General features: G+C 38.6%; 1 protein-coding gene across 1 annotated transcript in view; it reads right to left on the bottom strand.

Moving 5' to 3' along the window:
- vegfc (vascular endothelial growth factor C) overlaps positions 1 to 14,668 on the bottom strand; it is an 87,403-nt gene that overhangs the window by 41,684 nt on the left and 31,051 nt on the right. The window lies entirely within an intron of this gene.

Below are 14,668 nucleotides of genomic sequence, written 5' to 3'. Positions count from 1 at the left end.
GTAAATTTGTCCTTAAATGTGTCACCAGGCAATTTTAACTAAGCTCAGTTTCATGGAAAGAACAGTCAATAATCTGCTTGAAGTGTGTACTAATATTGTATGTCACTAATTGCCTAAAGAATGTAAGCCAGACTCACTTAAAGCCATCGTTAGAATGAGGAATAGGGGATGGACCAAACCAACGTCTTCCATTTACATTTAAAAAGATCACAAGCTACTTCACAGGAATAAGTCTTGTGCTTCATATGAAGGTCAGTTAAGGCAGATTCTAATTTCTCATATCATTGCAGCTTCTTAATACTTATACATATACACCAATAAAATATTATGTATTATAAATGCACTCCATTTTCAAAAAATAACACCAGAAACATAACTGCAACCTCATACATTTATATAATTATGGAACACTGAATCTAATAGACCTATATTTAGCAGCAATATTGCATGACAGCATGTACATTCTATAGTGCCACACTCAATTCTTTAACAATTCTACCATCTAAATGTAAAGCAGGTTTCTCCAAATGGCTATAAACTTAACAAGTGCATAAGAGGCAGGTAAGGCAATACAGAAAAGCAGAGTAACTTTGACACAAGGAATAGATGTTCCACGGAACTAGTTCTAAAATGTGCCACTGCACCCAGTATATGATATGGCAAGTGTATATGATTATTACCATTCTATTGTGTTTTAAACATGCCCTTTCGAAAACAATGGGCTTGCTAAAGTAAATCCAGAGGGACTGAATTTTGGCCATAATGCTATGAAATTTTCTGTACTGTTTTGTCAGATTAATAAATTATATTTGTATGCTGTAGCAAAGCACCGGCTTTAGTGTACTTTGCCATTTCAACTGAAATGATGTATTTTAGGTGCTTTAAGCATTTTTTCACCTTCTAATGTGTAACAGTACAGAAGCTCATGCCTAACATTTCCACGCTCATATATGTAGATAAAGTTATAAATAACTCCATACAAATATCAAGGATAAGAAACAGGTGTGTATTTTGCAAAAACAAAACGACTTTCCAACTTAAACCTATAAATGATTTCCTGCAATCATGTCCAGTACTTCTGTTTCTTATTAGAACATTAGTCAACTGAGAAAAGGCATCAAGCAATATTGATACAAAGAGAGTGGGAGAACTTCATGACTCTGTTAAAGTAAACAATTGCTACAAAACACACATTAAATTGATTAATCAGTGGACATTTGCTGTTTTATTTTACTATTCATTTATTCTTTGAAAGTGCATTAAAAAAGGGGTTGTCCATCACAAATTTGTGTCACTAACCATCTAAGTCACTGTACCCATGTTAACATGATGCCAATATGGTTTTCCTATTTTCCTCTAATTTCTCTTAGACTGGCACTTTCCTGCCTGGTTGTATTTCTTGGGAGATATGTGTCCTGATATCCCAGCAGGCCCTGGTGCACTTCTATCCTTTGCTTCCCAGTGGTTACGCCACTGAGAATAAAAAGTGGAGGCACATTCCAATGGAATACAATAGCTACTTCTTAACATACCTCCCAACATTTGAAAAATACAGAAGGACAAAAAGAAATGCCGCGTGTAGCACAACAATTTTTTTTGACCATGCTCATTTTTGCGACCATACCTCCTAAGTACCACTCCCATTTTACAAAATGTGTAAAGTTTGAACACATTTCTGCGGGTTTTGGTGTCCTGTTTTATGTTTTATTACAGTTTTGCTAACAAAAAGGTAAAATTGCCCTTTAAGCTGCAAGTCTCAGTTTCAGTTCCCCCCTGTTTAGCTTATTAGTTACAATCTAAGTGCAGGTGTAGCTTGTTAAGTTTTCTGGGCTCTCTGCCAAAAGCTATTTAATTAAGTTTGAGAAACATTGTATCTTTTTTAGCATTCAGTACAGGAGATGAAAGAGAAATGAGGGACTTTTCAGTAAGAATCCGGGACTGCGGGCTGAGCTGTCAAAATCGGTACTGTCCGTGAAAATCGGGACAGTTAGGAGGTATGATTTCTACTACAGCAAATTACTAAATATCTACTGACTATAACTGCAAAAGTAGCAGACCCCCCCCCCCCCCGCAGACACTAGTCTGTTTCCTCTGTAGTGGGGCCTTTTTTTGTGCAGTGTGGGTGACCCAAGGTTTTCACTGGGTGAGAAGGAATGGGAAAAATGTTTTGCAGAGGTGGCTATTTATGCCACTGGCCCCTAAGATAATTATGATTTCTAATTTGTGTCAAGGAATAGGGGGTTTGAACACACATTGGGGCACATTCATTAAAGTACGACAGGTCCGGTTAGTAAAAATTCATATTTTTTCTAAAGTTTAGAACTTTTGTATATTTTCTACGATATTTCGTTAATTTGCGCAACTTTTTCGTACTCTGCGACAATTTGTCCATCAAAATCGTATTTGTCACAACGAGTACGAAAGTTTCGTAATTTATTCAAGCTTCGATATTGTGACTTTCTTTGGGCCAAGTTGGAGCTGCAGAGTCCTATGGGAAGCTTCCAAAATTATGCACTGAAGATTCAAAGTCAGAAAGGTTTTCACGCCGGATCGGATCTTACCACAATATTTTCGGACCATAACGCCCGTAACATTTCCGCACATCAGAAATTACCGTTAACTATATGAATTTTCGCAAATCGTACTTTCAAACAATCTAAATTCATACATTGATAAATGAGCCCCATATTGAGTTGAGTTGTAGTGATGCTAGGATCTTGTGATTTCACTAGAACATACTTACAAAGAAAGGGCATATTGTACATCTGATTTAAAAAATACCCAGTGGTATAGCCATTTAGCATTTAGACTTTGTCTTACCTGCAACTGTGCATGCACTACTCTAATTCACAATAACAGGAATATACAAAAGGTGCTGGGAAACCAATGTGTATATGGATAGGGCAATACATGGCATTCTGATGATAAAAACTTTGTTATTGCTCCTTTTAGAATTGTTTCTTGCTATACAATACAACATTTTTGCACTGTCTGTGCATTCATTTTGTGCCTCCTTGATATCGATACTAAGCAGAAATCTTTGTTTAACATCAAGAGGAAAAAAAAACCCTTTCTCTACAAATCTATTAAATGCTACGCTCTAAGAGATGGAAATACTTCAAAGCTGAAACTAAACATTGTTCCATAATAGATTCCCTTTACATGTATTCAGCATTTTATAGTACACTATTGGCAGATGAACAATCACATTTAGTTTCCATACTTCAATATGCATATCAAAAAAAAGTCTTGGTTTTTTTGATAACAAATCCAAAAATGTGTTTATATTTACAGAATATGAGTTCATCTCTGCAATAAAACTAAGCCGTTGGGGCTACTCCAACCATACATTTTTAGAAAGAGGCCCAGATTCAGCAGGGCAGCATTATATGAAGAATTAAAGGTCACTTCCAGTAGGGATGTTATGGACTGACATAAGGTATAGAGAAATCTATAATATTATAAAGAAAGGGAGCAGAATGATTTCTTTGTAATGTCCTCTAACCTTACATTTTTGAATTTATTGCATAAAAATGGACACATCCCCTTTCCCATGCGTACAGAAGATTTATTTTCTCATATGACTATACAGTACACATACTTATATAAATAAAGTGTGCTCTATCAATAAGCTCAAACTAAAAAGTTTTCATTAAAAGAAGACTAAAGATTTAGTCTCCGTAGCCAACAGATCAATGAGGCACTATAGAGCAGCAAATCTAAGCTTCTACCCATGAACATAGTCAGTGACTTAAGATCAGAAAGAACTGAATTGTCTAGTATTAACCACCAAACACAATTGAGACATAATAATCAGCACCTTTCCTGCGTTCAGTGGTGCGGTCCCATGAGTACAAGCGGCATATAAAATAATTGCCTTGGTTACATGTATTCCTGTGAGGTGGAACCCATTTAACGGAAAGCCACCGAACGTGTGTAAGAGCCTAGGCATTTTTTAGTAAGATGACATCTAAATTATCTCTGAGGGGCAGATTTATTAAAGCTCGAATTTATCTCATTTAATTTTTTTTTTAAACCACAAATTAACAGTTTTTTACAAATGACAGACATTTACCAAAAAAGTAAAAAAAAGTATGCATGGGAAAAAGTCTCAAAAAAGTTGCGAAAAGCACAATGATAACTGAGACTTTTCCGAACTGTTTCCGAAAAGTTTGAAGCAAAGAAAAATATTCCAGGGAAGGGACATTTGCCATTGACTTCTACATGACCTCAACAGGTTTTAGGTGGAGAGTTTTCAGGTACGGAACTGTTGCAGAAAAAAACGCATAATAACTCTTTAAAAAGTTGCGCCTTTTTCTACCGCAAGTTTTTTGGACCAAAATCATTGCGGGTAAGTGACCCCCCTGAGTGTCAAATTACAAAATATAACTGAAAGGGAATAACTGAAGGTTCAAGACATCAGTGTTCACAGTAACAATGCTCAGTGCAAATGACAAAATGCTGCATATGCAACAGTATGTTAAATTTGTGATATGCTGAGTCTGTTTGCCTATGCCATTGTAAGGGAGAAATTAACCAATGATCAATTTATGCAACTAGTTAGGGCGAAGACACACGGGGCGATTAGTCGTTGTGACTTTTAACTAATCACACCAACTTTTTGCCCATAGACTATAATGCTGTCGCAACAACTAATCGCACACGCATTTTCACTGCGCAAATTAGTCGCCGCAAATTTTAAAAAAGTTGCGAGACTAATCGACCCGTGTGTCTTCGCCCTTAGAATGCACAAGCAACCAATGAATTGGTCCCATAGGAAAATTAAGGGCAAAGCCTGGACTTGATTATATAAGCATAAAGGAAGTTCTCAGTGTGTCAGGTTCAAGATAGACCACTCCCATCCCTTCAGAAAATAGAGACAGAAGGACTGATTAAATTTAGAATTAAAATTAACATTTACAGTGGCCTTTTTTTATGGAAAACTGATTTTCTAACATTGTTGGTGGAATAATAAGATTTGGACATTGAAGGTGAACAATCCCTTTATGGCAGTGATCCCCAACCAGTGGCTCAGGGGCAACATGTTGCTCACCAACCCCTTGGATGTTGCTCTTAGTGCCCCCAAACCAGGTAGTTATTTTTGAATTCCTGACTTGGGGGCAAGTTTTGGATGAATAAAAACAAGATTTAATACCAAATAAAGCCCCTGCAAGCTGATAGTGTGCATAGAGGCTACTTAATAGCCAATCTTAGCCCTTATTTGGCACCTCCGTAAACTTTTATGATGCTTGTGTTGCTCTCCAAGCCTTTTTACATTTGACTGTGGCTCACGAGTAAGAAAGGTTGGGGACCCCTGCTTTAAGGCATAGGAAAGTCAGGCATACTACTTGATTCCTGCTATTAAGACAAAGGATGCAGATTTTAACATGGTTCATTATGGTTATTTTATCTTTTGCAACAAAAGCTGACCTGACAAATCACTTGTTTTGAGGCTGCACATAGATGATCACATAGTATTATTATTATCCTATTGATCAAAATGGCAAACTGACAGGATTGTAAGACATATCATGTGTGGCCAGCATAAGCCTAGTGTTGGGGGTGGAAAGGCAGGCAAGCCATGGCTTATCATCACTGTCGGACTGAGGTTAGGGTGCATTTGAGAAAAAAGATTTAATTTTTACTTCATAAAACATTACACATACTTGTAAATGACACCACATTATTGCTTGGACAGAAATAGTATCCTGATTTAATACCAGATGACATAACAGATATCATTTAGTCACAGTACTGCTTTAAAAAATACATTTCAATAATCTAGTCAATAAGTAGGTTGACAAAGTCATATATTATAAATTATGTGAAAACACAGGTTGACTGTTTTACAGAAATACTCAATATTGTTGTAAGTACATTTGCTCAAGAGCAAAATCTTTTCAGCATTCATTAAATGCTCCTTTATCATGATCACCTTGTGTGATTTCCTGTTAGAGTCCAAGAGGCACCATACATCACTACAGCAGTGAAGGCAGCACTAAGGGAATACCAATCACATGTTGCACAGACAAAGGCTGTCTGTTCAGAAACAATATTACAGAGTTTTCAGCTGTAACCTTGAAAACAAGTAAATTGCAGGTTAAACTCAATCCCTGTATAAAATATACAATAGTAATGCAGTAAAATAATGAATTAATTCAGAAGAAAGTAAGTCTTTGACATAGTTGGCCAGCTTAAATATATTGCAATATATGGACAAACATTCCTTGTTTTGTTTAAAAGGGAGGGCATTTCTTTAGCTTAATGCAAAGAATGTCTTAATGTCTTATATATATAGATGGCTGAGTGCAGAGGATCTCTTTTATCTGTACCACGACAGGAGGTGCTGGAAGCCTGAAGCATAAGGCCTCAGTATCAGGCTTATAATAAGACCAGCAACCTTACAGAAGTTGGGGAGCAAGAGCCCCATGAATGCAGTAAAAGCAGAGGATGCCAACTTCTGCCGTAGGCCACTCATAGTTACATTATGAGTTAGACCAGGCATCCGCAAACTACGGCCCGCTGGCTGGATCCAACCCCCCAAGGTGATTTACCCAGCCCCTGCGTCCTCACCCCTGCCAGTGAGGGCCGGGTAAATTACTTTCGGTGGCCGGATCCCCTGCCACAGCAGGAGTCAGTAGTTTGTCCTTTCACTTCTTGCCTGAACTGGGCATGTGTGCATACCGGAGCATTTTCTTTTGACTCTGGTTGCAGTCTTGCCAGTCCCCGTGAAGTCTCTGCAAGTTGCCTATCATTGCCTCCTACTCCCGGGTCGGGCTTGTGCTGCACAGCGTATATTATCCTGTGACAGAGGCACACAGCATAAGTCTGGCTCCGTGACCTAGGAGAAGGAAGCGATCAGCGGTGAGAGAAGAATTTAAAGCCACTGGCTGAATCAATGATGCTGCACTGAAGCTGGACAATAAATGGCACATACATTAAAGTGGGGCAAAGGAGAGGAGAGAAGGGAATGTGTCAGGATGAAAAGGGGAAACAGGAGAAGAGAGGGAAGCGTATTGGCTGTGCTCTGCTTCTCAGTTGCCTGGCCAAATTTGCAGCAGGCATACAGATGTTTTTCCCAGGCACTTTTCACCTACCCAGCCCTGAAACCCTGTGCCATATAGAAAAACTCCATCTAGGGGACCCTGCTAAATTGGTTCCAATTAGGCCCCACACTTGGTAGGACCAGCCCTGGCAAAGAGCTGGGAATGGGAGGATAGAGCGGGTAGCAGGGGGGCTGGGTGTGGGAGGACGCAGGAGCAGGCTGTTGTTTGACCCCGCAGCAGGGAGCAGGCAGCAAGAGTGGCCCATAGTTTGAGAACTATAGTGTGGCCCCCAACAATCTGAGGGACCATGAACTGGCCCCCCGTTTAAAAAGTTTGAGGACCCCTGAGTTAGACACTCCAGCTTAGCAAGAGAGCATCTGCTCCACCAAGAAGAAGTAATGTGGAGTTAGATTATCAGGTGACACCTGCCTAAGTCTATGGACCACATTTTGGACAGAGACTTAATTTTCTTCTGTGAGAGGCTTCCACTGGGGGGATCAATTTCTCTACTGGAATGTTCCTTCACAAAATCTGCCCCCTGCTGGGTATCTGAGCATGATCCTCTATAGTTGCCTAACTGTTGCTATACCATCCTATTGCTTTACCATTTCCTGTACTCAGAAAGTACCTTTGCAAATCACCTTTTTGGTTAAGAACCACTGGTGCCTAATCATTTTACAAATAACTTAGAATTTCAGTTTCACTTCCTCAAAGCTTTTTCTCCTCCAAATCCTTGCAAGGGCCTGCCTGAGAAAGAGGGTCACAATGTAATAGTAATAGTCTTGTAAGTCCTCCCACAAACTATAGCTAGAACAAAATAATAATATAGTTAAAAAAAGGGGTCTGTACGTGGTCAAAAGATGACTGATATTATAAAAATAAAATGAATATGGGTTGTGTACTTCATGGCTAAGATTCAGTGTATTACACCAAAAATTCATTCTTACAATAGACTTACAAGACTATTACTATTTAAAAAGAAAACATTACTGAATCTAAGTTTTAAAGTTAAAAAATGATGCAGGCATTCAGTTTAACATGTTTTTAAAACTTTCCCCACCACAGGCTTCTCAGATACTTAGAAAAGGAAAACTTTTTTAAAGGAAAACTATACCCCACACAATGTATGTCTCTATAGAGGTATATCACACAAAACATCTCATGTAAAACCCTGCTTCATCTAAATAATCATTTTCATAAAAATATTATTTTTACCAGTATGTGGCATTGAATAATCCTAAAGATTTTAAGTAATAAAGGACATGTAAACCCCACACACAAAAATTTAATCAGTGAACAGCCTCTTTGAGGCCTGTATTCTTGATGAAATGTATGCTGAATAAGGGTCTGTGTGTGTATGCTGCTTGCAGATTTAAATGTATCTGATTATGTATCAGAGGGAAAATGGCAGGTAAAAGCTGCTATTTGCTTTAGGAAAATGTGATGGTGCTGGCAAGAGGAGGGGATATATGCAGTACAAATTATGCCATTTGGGTGGGGGATAGGGGCCAACTGATATACATTGTAGGCAAATGTAGGCTTTACATACCGCCCCCTAGGATCGTACCATTTACAGTGCACTTAGATTGTAAGCTCTACGGGGCAGGGACCTCCTTCCTACTGTGTCTCACACCACATGGCACTTGAGCTCTGTGTATTTATACTTGCGTATCCTTGTAGCACTTTCTAAATAAATTTATACATACATACACAAACAAACCAAAGGCCACATCAGCCAATTGATGGACAGAGTTCTGTCTTTTAATCATACACCTCTTCATCTTACAGGTAGAGCTGCATTATTTCTTGCCAGCTGATCTCTGAGGGAGCACACAGCCCATCACTTAATGGTGGCTCAAGGGAAAAGATGTAAAAGGGCAATATTTACTGATATATATATATATATATATATTTCAGTATTTCCTTAATAGGCCATTTAATATGATATAAACTATCTGTTGGTTAAGTATTTATTCTGGGGATATAGTTTTCTTTTAAATAGGTGATCCATAAAAGATGGACAAGAAAACCAAGTAAGAGTCTAAGAGAGAGTATAACCAATAAAGATCTCTCCATCAACCCTCAACCTTCAAAACTCTGTCTGGAGAAACAAAATTGATACCTATCTCCAAATATATTTATTACACGTCTCCTAGATAAAAATCCAAAGTGCTATCAGCAAAAGCATCACAAAGCAGAATAGTGTCTAATAGGTCTTATAGTCATTCCTATATTTTACCAGCTCAGGTTAGCACAAGGGAAATCATACCTGAACAAAAAAGTAAGCTTAGACTCTAATTCTCTAATTATCCAACTATACAGGAGCTAGATTCAAGCCTACATGTACAACACACATGGAGACATGTGTTTTTTTCAGATCGGCAATCACCAACTGTAGCTTGTTAACTTTTCTGGGCTCTCTGCCAAAAGCTACTTATTTAATTAAGTTCAAGAAACATTGTATCTTTTTTAGCATTCCCAGAGATCAAAGAGAAATGAGGGACTTTTCATTAAGAATCTGGCAGTTGGGAGGTATGATATTGTCTGAACTGGGATAAATGTACACTATTCTGCTCTTCTATTTCAACATCAGTAAGCTACAAATAAAACTAACCTTTGATCAGACCCCCTAAAATAACAAAAAAACCCATTATGCTGCAGTTCTGGTAAGATCTTGGACAACAAAAAAATTAAATAACACATTTTACTACTTCAGGTAAAAGCCCCCTGTCCACTGCTTTGTCCCCTCACCAGTTTGTAATACACAGAGTTCTGGTTCATCAATAGACTGGAAATTATCTCCTCATTTAAGAATCTTGACTGCACTTCAGGGCACAACCCTTTAGGACAGGGCTTTCCAACTGGAGGCCTACTGGCCAGATGTAGCCCTTCAAAGGGTTTTTATGGCCCCAGCCTGCTCAATGACTCCATAGACTTCACTGTATGACATTATCATTTACTTTAACCCAGCACTCAAGCAGGTTACATGAGAATAATCAGTCCACTACATGTAATAAGTTGAACAGCACTGTTTAAGGGCATGGAATTCAAGCCTTTTATTATTAACACACAAGATGGAAATCCAGATGATTATATGCTTCCTCGTTCATTGCTGAAAAGACAGTAATAACCCTTATTTCGTTACTTTTATATATCTATATATTTATTCTATGTTTTTAAATATAATATAGTTCCTGATTTAATTCTAATTGCGGGACTTTTCAGCAAAAACAGATATTTTCATGGACTCCTATGTGCTTAATTGTTCCATAGATTTCTTAGTATCACATCCTTACTTATATATAACACTGCAATTGGGCAGCACAGTGGCTCAGTGAGCAGCACATCTGTTTTGCAGTGCTGGATTCTGAGTTCAAACCCAGCCAAAGTGCTATCTGCAATGAGTTTGTATGTTCTCCCTGTGTCTGCATGGGTTTCCTCCCACACTCCAAACACATACAGGCAGATTAACTAACTGGCTTCTGACTAAACTGACCATATTGTGTGTGAATGCAATAGGGACCTTAAACTGTAAACTCCTCTGGGGCAGGAACTGATGTGAATTATTAATAATCTTTGTAAAGCATTGAAAAAATGTTTTGGCCCTATATAAATATATAAATAAATAATTCAGCCTGCAAATAGTCACACAACCAGGGCTGACATGTGTTTCTAGTTTGCCCACTACATTTTTATTTAATAATTTTTCAAGTCACCTCAGTGGCTGCATGTCTGCACCAGAGCCCTGAGTTTGATTCTGGCTTGGGCACTATCTGCAAGGAGTTTGTATGTTCTCCCAAGTCTGCATTGGTTTACTCCGGGTTATCCGCTTTCCTCCCACACTCCAAAAACAGACAGGCAGGTTAATTGGCTCCTGATAAAAATTGTCCCCTGTGCATGAATGTGATAGGGACCTTAGATTTGTAATCTCCACTGGGGCAAGGACTAATGTGAATAATGTATAATCTCTGTACAGCTCTGCAGACATGAGTGGCACTACATAAATACAGGAAATAAAACAGCTTTCAAAGTTAGTATTATATACACCCAATTTAGGCAAACTATTATTTGCTATTTAATGAGCTGTAATTACTGCTACTAACTAGGGTAGAAAACATTATAAATAAAATAGCAGCAACTGCTGATAAAGTCATTATTGTTATTAATAGCTGTGCATAGTCCTTTGCCTGCTTTGCCTTACAGAGATTCTATTGTGCTTTTATTTTGTTTTGTTTTTTTTACTAAGAATTACAGAAATAGTTTCTGCACTTAGAGTAATCCTGCACACGAGGATTAAGCATTCTGTCCCAGGCTATGCAAAATGCAGAGATGTTAGATAAGTGGCTGCCAGTGCAGCTTTGATTACTTCTAAAACAAGTCAGATTCTTGGATGTAGTGTTAAACATACCCCTGAATAATGCTGTTGGCTATAATTCTCATTGGTTGACAAGCCATGTTGTTTGCTTGTATCTTTAAAGAATCTTTTTATAGGTGGTCTTCAGAGTTATTTCTTTTTGAAATATATCTTCCTTCAATAGATATTACCAATCACCAAGTCAACAACAGTACTAATTCTAAAAGTGTGCATCATGAAGGCATGTGTCCAAAATGGAATCTGGTTTAAACTCAGTTGACAAATTGTATCATACTGTATAGGTACAGGATCTGTTATCCAGAAGGCTTGGGACCTGGGGTTATCCAGATAAGAGAAGTTTCTATAATTTGGATCTCCATACCTTGTCACCTAAAAATAATTTAAACATTAAATAAACTCAATAGGATTATTTTGCAACCAATATGGCTTCCAGCAGCTTCGTTACCATGAAGTACAAGGTACTGTTTTACTATTACAGTGAAAAGGGAAATCATATTTAAAGATTAGAAATATTTGCTGAATAGTCTTCCTGTAATTTGGAGCTTTCTCATCCAAATCTATTACAATTAAAGTGCAAAACAAGTCTTTACTGTGGTGCTATTACAATACTTTACAGTCTCTGCAAGTAAGACTTCTTTTGTTTTTAGGCAGGTATATTTCGGCTCCAGCTCATGTTAGAGCAATGTGAACATTAAATGTTTAGTTTATAAAGTGCTACCGCATTTGCAGTTGTGCACATTCTGCCACACCATAAAAAATGCCTGCGCCCAAAGGCTGCAACAATTGGCACGACAAACTTCCACCTAAAGAATTGGACACTGACATCAGAGCAAATTCACATGTGACGCATTGTGCAAAGTGCAATTTCAAGCTCAATGGCCATGTCTTTTTCCCACAATGCAGCATTTTTCCCAGAATTCTGTCATCAAATGGACAATTTCACTAAAACAGGGTGTATGTGCACAAATTTGGTGCATATATTCTAAGTCTGCCTGGTGTCATTTTTGGTATTCTGGTGTTCGTGGTGCGAGTGACGTGTGCGCCACCTCATGGTTGTAGTCTTTCTAGAATTGTGGTGAAAAAATGCTGCATTGTGGGTACAAAACAAAATGCTCTGTGTCTGAAATTGCACTTTTCACACTGCACTTGCTCTCAAAAATGAGATCTTAAGGCTAATGGCCTGGATTAAGACGAATAAAGCAGTTTTGAAGTGTGCTTTGGCGATTGACAACCAGAGTTCCTACTTTAGCACCAATGGGGTCCAATTAAATAAGGTTGGTTTGGCTCTGCAGGTGTTCCTTGAATTTGCTTTGAAGGCGTGGGGAAGCATGCAACCGTTGAAGGTGTCCAATGCTGCACCCTGTGGTGGGGCCCTTGTCAGTCTGCCACGGGGTGCCATGAGAAGGCCGGTGTTTTGGCAATGGTTTAACCCCTACGGTGGGTGGCCATAGTTGGCTGCATTGGTGGCAACCTATTACAGGAGATGGACTGGGCCCTTGGGAATTTCGCTTGGTAGCAGTCGGCTACTGGAGTTAACAAAGTGAGGTGGGTTCTCTGAGCCAGGAGGTTGAGGCTATAGGATATAATGGGCCATTTTGTTCGGACGAGCAGGCTGACAGCGAGCTCCCTTGTTTTGTCACATTGTAAATATTTGCAGCTATATAACCATAATGTAAAGTTCTACTGTTGTTAAATGATTGTACATTTATATGTATGTTTTCAGGGGCGTATTTAGGTCCAGGGCTGCCCTAAGCACCGGACTTAACACACCCTGCTTTGTGCGTGTGAAGTCACGCGCACATATGTCACATGTAATGTCACAGAAATGACGTCATGTGCACTTCCACAAAACCTGCAACTTCCTACCCCCCTCACCCCCCAGCTCAGTCACTGGTTTTCCTATGGAATTCCGTGGCTAAGGCTGAGGGCATTTTTTTAATAAAAAAAGAAAATATAGGCACCTGAGGGCCACCTCCCAAAACATGCGCCCTAGGCACTGGTCCTCAGGTGCCTCATTATAAATATGCCCATGTTTTCTTATGTTGTTTTCATTGTTGGTAACTAATAAAGCTGTGGTCAGTATCACTCCAAAAGAGGATTGTGTCACGCATTTTAATCGTTAGTTATGGGAGCACAGGGTAGGCGATGCAAGGGTCATGTTTTGCCTTTCCAAAGCCTTATTAATGCTTTTTGTACAATTATGCTGAAAATGCCACACGAAACAGCTTTACGATGTTTAATTATTTCCTTCAATCCCTTGTTTGAGGAAGGATTTTGCATGTGGAAAAGTCCTGGCACATGGTAGCACTATTAATAGCACGACGAGCTGTCACCGAGAGACAGAGCTTCCTAAATCATTCTGGATTGCTTAGACATGCAAAATGTGCATTGCTACAAGTAAAACATCTTTTTAACAACAACATTGCGCAATGCAGTTTAGATCTTATTTTCTGGCAAAGTAAGCGGATTTTCTTAGGGCAAATGAAACATGAACATGCATCTTTAACAGTGAGTTACAAAAATACCTTCTTTACACTCCTCTTTGCCATTATTTTCTGTCCTTTGGTTTTAAGAACAAGAAACGGGGAAAAATCTCTCACCAATAGGTTAATAAAACAGACTGTAATACTGTGAACTATATCTAGATCAGTAGATGTTTTCTGCTGCTTTGTTATATAAGATTTTCGTTATTCTTGCAGGTTGCAAGTAGACTTTTGTATTGGTTCCTCAGTTAGGTTACTTCTGACATTTGTCTAGTGTTTAATTCACTTGTCATGCTGATAGTGATAAGTGACAGCTCTCTATAATTAAAAGGGATAACTGATAGCTCTTGTGCCCTTCGAGTGAGAGCTCTCTGCCCCTACATCATTAATTGTAAGAGATCACTGAGAGCACTGTTATTTAGTGTAAAGCTGCTAACTGATAGCTCATGTGCCCTGCAAGTGAGAGCCCTCTGCCCCTCCATCATTTATTGTGAGGCTTCTATGTTATTTAGCTTAACTGTCAACTAAGATCGCCACCCCAATACACCCTAAACTGTCCAATTACTTTGCACCTTAACTCTGTCTCTTTTCAAGTAATGTAACCTTTTTGGTGATGTGGTTTTTGGAAAACTAGTTGAAAGATATGATTTAGGTTTCTGGTACTTTATGTCAATTTTGTTATTTGGTGGACAAAATAAAGGAGACATTACTAACTATTTGCTGCCATTTGCCCTTCATTCAGCATTTATGCTGTATTGATAGTG

Source organism: Xenopus tropicalis, chromosome 1 (assembly GCF_000004195.4).
Source record: "Xenopus tropicalis strain Nigerian chromosome 1, UCB_Xtro_10.0, whole genome shotgun sequence".
Lineage (NCBI taxonomy): Eukaryota > Metazoa > Chordata > Amphibia > Anura > Pipidae > Xenopus > Xenopus tropicalis.
Note: the sequence above shows the minus strand (reverse complement) of the source record. Positions and strands in the feature narration are given on the sequence as shown.